Here is a 12,078-nt window from a genome sequence, read left to right on the forward strand (position 1 = left end):
TACCACATCCATAAGAGTCTCACTAGAAAATTTTTTTCATGAGGCCAGAGATTATGTCTGATATATTTTCCACTGTGGCTTTTGCTGTGTAAAAATTCTGCCCAAAACTTAGTGGGTTTAAGCAACAGTCACTTATTAGCTTATAATTACATTGTCTGAAATTTGGGCTGGGCTTAGCTGAGCAGTTTTTCTGCTGGTCACATCTGGGCTCACAGAGTTATCAGAATCAGATGGCAGTTTTTCTCGAAGCCAAATGGTCTTGGATGGCCTCACCCACATGCCTGGTAGTTGGTGCTGGACTGCTGGCTGGAGCAGTAACGGTGACAGGGCCATGTGGCTCCAGCAGTCTAGTGTGGGTTTATTCACATGCTGGAGATTGAAGGTTTCTAGGACCAGCAAGCTATCATGCACAGATGTTTTTAAAGCTTCTGCTTGTGTCACATTTTATATTATCTCATTGGCTGAAGGAAGTCATAGAGCCACGCCCAGATTCAGAATACACAAAGGCATAGATAGGGAGAGTGTCAACAAATTGTGATCTATTACTCCAATAACCCTCCATACCTGGCACTGTTCCTACATATCACAGGCACTCAAAAGTATCAGTTGAATAATTGAATACTGATGATTTGCCTATTATATTTTTGTTATGAGTTATATATGTTTAAAATCTTCCAAGTTACTATTGACACACGACTAATATATTGATTTCTACCAGAGTAAAGTCTCTAGTGATATGCTTCCCACATTAAGGGGCTATCAAAGGCATGCTTTTCAAATTTTCAGATGCCATAATGTTTGAAACTAATACATTGTTATAATTAACATCCAAAATATTGGGTTGGAATAAATATAGTACTTTAAAAAAGATAATTAGTAATTCCTGCATTTAGATACCAAAAATGTGTTTTTACAAAAGGACACAAATGAACTTATTTACAAAACAGAGACAGACTCACAGATATAATAAACAAACTTAAAGTTACTAGGGGGAAAAGGAGTGAGGAGTGATAAATTGGGAATTCGAGATTTGTAGATACTAACTACTATATATAAAATAAGCAACAAGGTCCAACTGTATAGCACAGGAACTATATTCAATACCTTGTAATGGCCTATAATGGAAAAGAATATGAAAAAGAATATACATGTGTATAAATGAATCACTATGCTGTACACCAGAAATTAACACAACATTGTAAATTGACTATATACTTCAATAAAAAAATGCATGTAAAAATTTTATTTTTAAAGTTTAGAAGGCCACATTTGGCCTCTGTTCATTTGAAAAGATGTTAGCTTTTAGATAATCCTGAGTTCAGATGAAGCTCACAATATAATATAATAATGTCCAGTAAAAAATAAAAATGCAAGCTTTAGCCTACATGGATATTTAGTATCATCATCATGAATCCTAATAGTACTAGTAAGAACATAACCCAATCAAAAATGGGCAAAAGACCTAAACAAGCAATTCTCCAAGGAAGACTTACAAATGATCAATAGGCACATGAAAAAATGCTCAGTATCACTAATTATCAGAGAAATGCAAATCAAAACTATGATGAGGTATCACCTCACAACAGTCAGAATGGCCATCGTTCAAAAGTCCACAAATGACAAATGCTGTAGAGGTTGTGGAGGAAAGGGAACCCTCCTACACTGCTGGCGGGAATGCAGTTTGGTGCAGCCACTGTGGAAAACAGTATGGAGATTCCTCAAAAGACTAGGAATACACTTACCATATGACCCAGGAATCCCGCTCCTGGGCTTATATCCAGAAGGAACCGTACTTCAAAAAGACACCTGCACCCCAATGTTCATAGCAGCACTATTTACAATAGCCAAGACATGGAAACAGCCTAAATGTCCATAACAGATGACTAGATAAAGAAGAGGTGGTATATGTATACAATGGAATACTATTCAGCCCTAAAAACCGACAACATAACGCCATTTGCAGCAACATGGATGTTCCTGGAGAACGTCATTCTCAGTGAAGTAAGCCAGAAAGAGAAAGAAAAATACCATATGAGATCACTTACATGTGGAATCTAAAAAAAAAAAGGACAAATACAAAACAGAAATAGACTCAGACATAGCATACAAACTTGTGGTTGCCAAGGGGGTGGGAGGGTGGGAAGGGACAGACTGGGAGTTCAAAATTTGTACATACTGACAGACATATGTAGAATAGATAAACAAGGTTATACTGTATAGCACAGGGAAATATATACAAGATCTTGTAGCTCACAGCAAAAAAGAATGTGACAATGAATATATGTATGTTCATGTATAACTGAAAAATTGTGCTCTACACTGGAATTTGACACAACATTGTAAAATGACTAAACTCAATTTAAAAAATGTTAAAAAAAAAAAGAATGGAGCAATAATGAGGGGAAAAAAAAGAACATAACCCAAACCTTTCATGCATTTCTAGATGTTCTATCTAAAGAACTTTCACATATTGGAACAAATGTCAAGGAAAGCCACCGAGACAGTGAATGATGTAGAAATCATTTTACATGAAGAGAAGTTGAGAGAAGTACAGGTTTTTATCCTAAAGCGTAGAAACTTGGAGAAACATGCTATTGATCTTCAGAGTCTGAAGAGGTATCGCATGTGGAAGAAAAAACAATCAACCTGTGATGTTGTAACAGTTTCCTAGAACCGGTAGCTAGAAAGTTACAGGGAGGCAGATTTTTGCTCAATACAAGACCTAACAATTAGACACAAATAAAATGGAACATCTAGTAACGAACGAGCTCCCCTCCCTGAAAGTATTTAGGCAGACATCATTTGTCCATCTCTCAGAAATATTGCCAAAATATTTTTTTTTAATTTGGAATAAGGTTGATCTAATGCCACATAAGTTTCCTACCAGATTCAAGGTTGCATCTAGTGCTTTGTGTGTATTGAGGAAAGGGAAGATTTGGGAAGGCAGGGCTGCTGGGATTATTAAAAGAGACTCACTATTTTCACTGGTATATGAATTGATTAGAATAATAATGTTGCAGGGTACCAAATTGAATAGAAAACTAACAAGGTTGTTTTCTAATGGAAACTGAATTACTGACAAATATTGTCAAAATGAGAGTCACAGATTCACTTCAAATAAAGTAAAACTGGAAATTTTCTATTTTAATTATTTTCTGTACAAATTCTGTGCTTAGCACACCCATGAGTTTGCCCTATCGTTCCAGGAAAATACATGATTCTTTTTTCTTTTTTCCTCTTCTCTCAATGTAGTGATTTTGTCCTTTTATTACCATTAGAAGCAAATATTTATTTTTAAATTGTAAAACCATTTTTATACTTCCAGTAATTAATTCTATCTCTGTGGCTGTGGTTTGTAAAGTACTGCTTTTCTGTATCTAGAAGTAGAAGCAAAGCTATTTTCAGACTGTTCTCTGTAATGTTAAGCACAAAGAATAAAATAAATAAGTTCTGTTCACTGTCAAGATTTATCTGTTTCAAGTTTTTCTAAAGCACAGAGCATTATTAATGATGCACTTAACATTAAACTCCCAACAGCCTGGTTTAAAAAAACAACAGTAATTCACCAGATAAAGAGAAACATGGGAAATTGTTTTCAGTGGGAGCAGGGGAGGGATTTATGAACTTTTTAATAGAATTGTATAGGTTTTGAGTTCCATTATTGTGTCAGAGATATGTAGAAAGGGAAACTGAGTAATCTTTTTAATTGATTTCCAAAAAGTTTAGAAAATAATTGAGTAGATCTGAAGATGAATAAGAGTTAGAGTGAGTGGGTGAGAGCAAATTTCTTACTAAATTTGCAAGCTGAATCCTAGAGATCCAAAGGAAGTTCAGCCGTAAACCAGAGACACCATCTTGCTCCTTAGTGGTCCAATTGTAAGAAGGGGACCACACCAGGAAAGAGGGCTGCCAGCAAACTCAGATTAGGAACCCACCGGATAATCTTTGTTAGCAAAAGAGATGGAGGAATCTATGAAGACTGTCCCTAATGGGAACTGAATTTGTGCCAAAACCTACTAAAGGAGAAAGGGAGGCTGCATTTTGAAATGATAATCATGCCTTTTCTGTTCAAAAGAATGTGCTTGAGAAGCTATGAGGGATGTCTTTGGGAACAAGAAGCAACAGAAGAAAGAATAGGAGTCCTCTGGTATAAATGATGTTAGAAGCACACCAAAGTTTTCAGAGATACACTGTACATTTATCTTTTTTCGCCTGTTTCATAGGTCTTCATCCATATAGACAATGCAACTAAGTTACTTGTCAATAAGACATGTATATGGAGTCTTCATATTTTTGGATATGGATTAGACTGAGCCCAACCGACTTTTGAGCCTTATCCGTCTCGTGGCCAAGAACAGGTATGTGGGATGGCTGGCTGTGATTTAAAATAGTATTTTTTCCGAAGAAACCTAATTTCTCCATTTAAAAGACTTACTGACCCCAGTAGAAATCATAAAGTTAACACAAGTCCTACAGATACAGAGCTCATAGAAATATTACCCATTTCAGTAGCTATTAGCCTCACATAAAAGATTTTCTTTCCACAAGAAGTAAATATGCTTGTTGCTAAAGAATCCAATATAACTGGATGAAACTGCCAGATTTTTAAGTTCAAGAATTAACATGATTATTGCACTGGGCATCTTCTGTTTGCCCAGGGTACTCACTCTGCTGTGACCCAGGAGGCTGCTGCAGTTGAACTATATCAGTGGACTTCCCTTCCCTCTAGTTTGGGGGTTCAGTTTGGCCACTAGGGAGTATGGGGAGGAGAGAGGAGGGAGGGGTGGAAGTTCGAAGAATTTAGTTCTCTAGCTCCCTCTCTGCCCGGTCACCTAGTCTTGGCTGCTTTCCTCCATCAAAGGCTACAGCTTACATGATCCTTCTCCCTTTTCCACATCACCTTCTCTGACTCCAAGTCCTAGTAACAGTTCTCTCCCCTTAGATCTTAAGGCTTAAGGTGGTAACAGCATTCAGGAGTTACCAGCCAGGATTATTCCATATCTTTTGTGGATTTCCTATACTCTGATGACTCATTTGTAAATGCATTTATTAAACTATCCCCGTATGACCCAAGGTTGATGGTTCCATCCCACACCAAATGATTTAAATACCTAGCAAATTTACTAATATATGAGGAACAGAGACAATTCATAAGAAAATAAAATTTTTATACTTGGGTTTTCTTATTGAGTAACTACTATTTAAAATAATAGCCAATGTTTACTGAGACCTTACCCTGTGCCAAAAATTGCTCTTAAGAATATACATGAGTTAACTCATATAACCTCACAATTAAACCTGTGAAGATGATATGACCATTATCCATATAGGCACAGGAAGGTTAAGTGAGTTGCTCATGTGACACTGTGATTCATAATAAGAAATATATATTTATTCTTATTTCCTGTTTCTGGCACAGAGCTCCTAAAACCCTTGGAATTTCCTAAGTGATAAAAGTGATAAAGGTGTGTTGATATTCGTAATAAACCTGTTTCAAAAAAAAAACCTGTTTCAAGCACACCTGGGTTTGTATTAATGAGGTAACCTTTTTAATTGCATGAAAGATTACTTAAACTCTATAGTGGTTTACAGTTTTCAAAGTTTCACACACATGATTTCATATAATCCTGTAATAATCCTTTTCTGCCCCTAGCCCAATATTGCCCCTCACTCATCCCCTCTCCCCAGTGGTAATCACTACTTTGTTCCCTATATCTGAGTCTGCTTCTTGTTTGTTATATTCTCTAGTTTTTTGTATTTTTTAGATTCCACATGTAAGTGATAACACAGTATTTGTCTTTCCCTGACTTATTTCACTGAGCATAATGCCCTGTAGGTCCATCTATGTTGCCACAAATGGCAAAATTTCATTCTTTTTTATGGCTGGGTAATATTTCATTTTATTTTATATGTATGTATATGTGTGTGTGTGTGTGTGTGTGTGTGTGTGTAAAATCACCTCATTTTTCTTTCTTTTTTTATTAAAGTATAACCAGTTACAATGTGTCAATTTCCGGTGTACATAATAATGTCCCAGTCATGCATGTATATGTATATACATATAATTGTTTTCATATTCTTTTTCATGCAAAGTTATTACAAGATATTGAATATAGTTCCTCTTCTTTCTTTTAAAATTTTTTTATTGAAGTATAGTTGATTTACAATGTTGTGTTAGTTTCTGGTGTACAGCATAATGATTCAGTTATACATATATATATTCTTTTTCATATTCTTTTTCATTATAGGTTATTATAGGCTATTGAATATAGTTCCCTGTGCTATACAGTAGGACTTTGTTCTTTTTTTAACATTTTTTATTGATTTATATTCATTTTACAATGTTGTGTCAAATTCCAGTGTAGAGCACAATTTTTCAGTTATACATGAACATATATATATTCATTGTCACATTTTTTTCTCTGTGAGCTACGTAAGATCTTGTGTATATTTCCCTGTGCTATACAGTATAATCTTGTTTATGTATTCTACAATTTTGAAATCCCGTCTGTCTCTTCCCACCCTCCGCCCCCTTGGCAACCACAAGTTTGTATTCTATGTCTATGAGTCTATTTCTGTTTTATATTTATGCTTTGTTTTTTTTTGTTTTTGTTTTTGTTTTTTAGATTCCACTTGTGAGCAATCTCATATGGTATTTTTCTTTCTCTTTATGGCTTACTTCACTGAGAATGACATTCTCCAGGAGCATCCATGTTGCTGCAAATGGCGTTATGTTGTCAGTTTTTAGGGCTGAATAGTATTCCATTATATAAATATACCACCTCTTCTTTATCCAGTCATCTGTTGATGGACATTTAGGCTGTTTCCATGTCTTGGCTATTGTAAATAGTGCTGCTATGAACATTAGGGTGCAGGTGTCTTTTTGAAGTACGGTTCCTTCTGGATATAAGCCCAGGAGCGGGATTCCTGGGTCATATGGTAAGTGTATTCCTAGTCTTTTGAGGAATCTCCATACTGTTTTCCACAGTGGCTGCACCAAACTGCATTCCCACCAGCAGTGTAGGAGGGTTCCCTTTTCTCCACAACCTCTACAGCATTTGTCATTTGTGGACTTTTGAACGATGGCCATTCTGACTGTTGTGAGGTGATACCTCATCATAGTTTTGATTTGCATTTCTCTGATAATTAGTGATACTGAGCATTTTTTCATGTGCCTATTGATCATTTGTAAGTCTTCCTTGGAGAATTGCTTGTTTAGGTCTTTTGCCCATCTTTGGATTGGGTTATTTGGTTGTTTCTTATTAAGTCATTTGAGCTGCTTATGTATTCTGGAGATCAAGCCTTTGTCGGTTTCATTTGCAAAAATTTTCTCCCATTCCGTAGATTGTCTTTTTTTTTTTTACTTCTGGTTTCCTTTGCTGTGAAGAAGAGTAGGACTTTGTTCTTTATCTATTTTATATATAGTAGTTAGTATCTGCTAATCCCAAACTCCTAATTTATCTCTCCCTGCTTCTTTCCCCTTTGGTGGCCATAAATTTGTTTTCTATGTCTGTGAGTCTTTTTCGGTTTTGTAAATCAGTTCATTTGTGTCATTTTTTAGATTCCACATATAAGTGATATCATATGATATTTGTCTTTCTCTGTCTGACTTACTTCACTTAGTATGATAATCTCTAGGTCCATCCATGTTGCTACAAATGGCATTATTTCATTCTTTTTTATGGCTGAGTAGTATTCCATTGTGTATTTGTTTGTGTGTGTGTGTGTATCACAATTTCTTTATCCAGTCATCTGTCAGTGGACATTTATGTTGCTTCCATGTCTTGGCTATTGTAAATAGTGCTACTGTGAACATTGGGGTGCATGTATCTTTTCAAATTAGAGTTTTCTCTAGATATATGCCCAGGAGTGGGATTGCTGGATCATATGTATACCACCTCTTCTTTATCCATTCATCCATTGATGGACACTTAGGTTGTTTCCATGCCTTGGCAGTTGTAAATAATGCTGCTGTGAACACTGGGGTGAATGTATGTTTTCGAATTAGTGTTTTTGGTTTTTTGGTATATATATCCAGGAGTGGAATTGCTGGGTCATATGGTAGTGCTATTTTTAGTTTTTTGAGAAAGCTCCATATGGTTATTCACAGTGGCTGCACCAATTTACATTCCCACCAGCAGTGTACAAGGGTTCCCTTTTCTCCACATGCTCACCAACATTTGTTACGTGTTCTTTTTGATATTAGCCATTATGACTGGTGTGAGGTGATACCTCACTGTGATACTGGCACAAAAACAGACACATAGAGCAATGAAACAGAATAGGGAACCCAAAAATAAACCCACGCACTTATGATCAATTAATCTGTGACAAAGGAAGCAAGAATATTCAATGGAGAAAGACAGTTTCTTCAATAAGTGGTGCTGGGAAAATTGGACAGTTACATGTAAAAGAATGAAATTAAAACATTGTCTAACACCATATACAAAAATTAAGTCAAAATGGATTAAAGACTTAAATGTAAGACTGAATACTGTAAAACTCCTAGAGGAAAACATAGGCAGAACACTCTTTGACATAAATCACAGCAATATTATTTTGGATCTGTCTCCGAAAGCAAACAAAAGCAAAACTAAACAAATGGGACCTAATTAAACTTAAAAGCTTTTGCACAGAATCAGCGAAACAAAAAGACATCCTACTGAATTGGAGAAGATATTTGCAAATGATATGACTAATAAAGGGTTAATATCCAACATATATAAACTCAAGTCGTACAACTCAACATCAGAAAAACAAATAATCTGATTTAAAAATGGGCAGAATAACTGAGTGGACATTTTTCCAAAGAGGAAATGGAGGTGGCCAACAGGCACATGAAAAGATGCTCAACATTGCTAACCATCAGGGAAATGTAAGTGAGGTGACTTTTAGAAAGTACCTAGGAATGGAGACTGTTTGCCAAGGGAACCAACCCTGTGGTTGCAGGGTTGGAACTTTCAACCCCAGCCCTGTGACCTCCGAAGAGGGGAGAGGAACTGGAGGTTGAGTTCAATAGCCAATGGCCAGTGATTTAATCAGCTGTGCCTATGTAACGAAGCCTCCATGAAACCCCAAAAGGATGGTATTCAGAGAGCTTCCTGGTTGGGGAGAGTGGACTGCTGAGAGAGCATGGAAGCTCTGAATCCTTTCCCCATACCTTGCCCTATGCATCTTCCATCTAACTGTTCCTGAATTATATCCTTTTGTAATAAACCAGTAATCTACTAAGTAAAATTTTCCTCTGAGTTCTGTGAGCCATGCTAGAAAGTAAATCAAAACCAAGGAGAGGGGGTTGTTGGAACTTCCAGTCTATAGCTGGCAGGTCAGAAGCACAGGTGACAACCTGGACTTTCGATTGGCATCTGAAGTTGAGTGGGAGAGCGGTCTTATGGAACTGAGCCCTTAACCTGTGGGATCCGATGCTATCTCTAGGTATATAGTGTCAGAATTAAGTTGAATTGTAGGACACCCAGCTAGTATCAGAGAACTGCTTGGTGTGGGGGAAAAACATGTCAGAATTGGCACCAGGATTTTACTTAATATCAAACAACTAATAAGTGGTAGGGCTGGGATGTGAACCAAAAAAGTCTGACTCCTGAGCCCATCCTTGTAACACAGAGCAATATTGACTTTATATACAAGAATGAAAAAAAGTATGATTCATGGGAAAAGTTATGTGATTCGAATAGAAAATTACATTGATTAAAACTTCCAGAATATATAAAGTTGCTAAGTGAAAAAATTAAATATATTGGCTTTAATTTTATCAGAATACATTTGGAAGGTATAATGGTATGCAGGGAAAAGATCCATGAGAAATTATACTTTAGAAAAGGTAGATTGGGATACTTACCTGGCAGGGGAGATACCATGATCACGAAGGTGGTTTTCCCAGGGCGAGGCTTATCCATTGCCCTCTGGATGTGCTGACCCTTGCGATTTTCCCAAGTGTGGGAAACTCGACTGCAAAATTTTTGGTAACGGGGGACTGCGTTCGCACTTTCCCCTATTAAAAAAAAGAAGAAGAAAAATGAAAGGTAGATTGGGAAGGAAATTTGTGTTTATTGAGCATCTACTCACTTAAAAATATTTAGATACAAACATACATACTTACATACATATTTTATTTATACAATCCTCATAACAAATATTTGTGGCAGGTGCTGCTGTTCTTACTTTATAGATGAGGAAACTGAGGCTGAGATTGAGGTCACCCCTCCACAAGACATTGACCTCCTTGGTAACAGTTTGTTGCCCACCTCAGTCTCAGGGGCTGGCAGCCTTACCCCCAACACAGGACAACCTGGAAATTAGGCATATATCACAAGGCCTGTATGAAGCCCAGAATTCTAAAGCCATCATAAAATGTGGTCCCATATTACAGAGAAGGAGATCATGGTGATGACAGTGATAACAGTGACCCCAAAAAAAGCCATTTTTGCCATGTCTCCAGTTTGTTTTTTAGAATCTGGCTGTGGTCCCAGTTACCCTGAAATGGCCCTTTCACCTAAGGCAGAAATCAAGTCAGGCTCCTTCATTTTCATAGCAGAATGTTAACTTTCTAACACAGCTGATAACTTCATTCAGCAAGTTTACATATTCCTTACAAAGTCCAGTTTTAAACTTGATAACTTTCTGTTCTTGCCTTACAATTTAGACAACTGATTATTAAAAAAAACTCAGTCTAAGGGACATTAGTGATGTGTTACATTTCTTTTTTTCTTCCTCTTAGTACATGAATGAATACCCACTCAGTTTTCTACTGGTATAGACCGTAGACTCTCTGAGGTTTCAGGCTACAGTGGAAGGGGAATAAAATGTCTTCCTATCTTCTGTCTGGGTTGCCCTGCCTACTGAACCAAAGCATGGATGAGGAATTTTTTTAATCCACTTTCATAAGTCATAGCATTATGAAAAATTTCTCCCAGATTTTGGCAATAGCATATTTGTTCATCTTTATTCTTAGCTGTTTTTAAGGTGTTATAATGTGTGAATATTCATTAGAATATTTTTTGTGAGACATTAGGAGGATCTACAATCAGAGGTACCTCTTTAAATCCCCCCAAAACTTTTTCTATTTTTTAAATTATAAACCTAAATAAAGAAGGTTAGGGAATAAGGGCAAAATTGGCACCAGGAAAGACATCATGTCATATTATGATTTCCAAAATTTTGTCGTTTTTTTTTTGGTTACATTTCTCCTATTATGTGAAACAACTTGCCTATTTCTAGAGACTTCCAGGCCATCTAGAGCTATCTTATGTGGGCACGACAGTCTTAATTAACAAATTATAGAATTGAAAATTTTCATTTACATTTCTTTAGCTCCTCTAACTCTGTTTCAAATAAGTTAGCACGTCGTGGCCTTGTAATATATAAACTCAGTTCTGTGACTAGCTACATAATTTGTAGTGCCCAATGCAAAATGAAAGTACTGGACCTCTTGTTCGAAAATTTTTAACATTTTCAAGATGGCAACAGTAGAGCATTAAACCAAGCCCTTTGAAAAAGGGGGCTCTGTGTGGCTGTATGAGCCTCATACCTATGAAGCCAGCCCTGCTCATTTTCCTAGATTTATGTTTAATGCATTAAAATATTTTAATGTTGTATCCTTTCTTGGATTATTGTTATGCAAGAGCTTATATGACAAATGGCCAAAAGGAACCTTCTTGCTGTATGAAAGGCATTAATTTGTACATTTAATTCCTTGAGAAAAAAAAAACCTAAAACTTTTTCTTGTATTTAATGTTAGGAAAAAATGTCTCTTTCCAAACAAATGCATACGCCTTGTTTCATTATCTCTTCCTTCATTTACAAGTACTTACTGAGTAGCCACTCTGCAAGCACTGCTCCAGACGCTGGGATAGATCCATAAACAGGAGAACAGGGCAAAATCCTTGCCTTTGTGGAGTTTACAATCAGTGAGTGGAGTTATGATCACTTTCCCAAATTTTTCAGAGAAACTTTCAGTTCTGGAGACTGACAGTGTTTACAGCCTTTTCCTCCACTGTGTGTTACTACATTTTACACACTATATTAAAGAAGCAAATAAATATTTAAAATTTTGTTTTGGTA

At 36.4% G+C, this 12,078-nt stretch overlaps 1 non-coding gene across 1 annotated transcript; it reads left to right on the forward strand.

Moving 5' to 3' along the window:
* The first annotated feature begins 9,848 nt into the window (after positions 1 to 9,848).
* LOC116278290 (U1 spliceosomal RNA) lies at positions 9,849 to 10,012 on the forward strand. The gene has a single exon (XR_004187676.1). It is a non-coding gene; the product is annotated as a U1 spliceosomal RNA (small nuclear RNA).
* The last annotated feature ends 2,066 nt before the right edge of the window (positions 10,013 to 12,078 follow it).

This window comes from Vicugna pacos, chromosome X (genome assembly GCF_048564905.1).
Source record: "Vicugna pacos chromosome X, VicPac4, whole genome shotgun sequence".
NCBI classification, from domain to species: Eukaryota; Metazoa; Chordata; class Mammalia; order Artiodactyla; family Camelidae; genus Vicugna; species Vicugna pacos.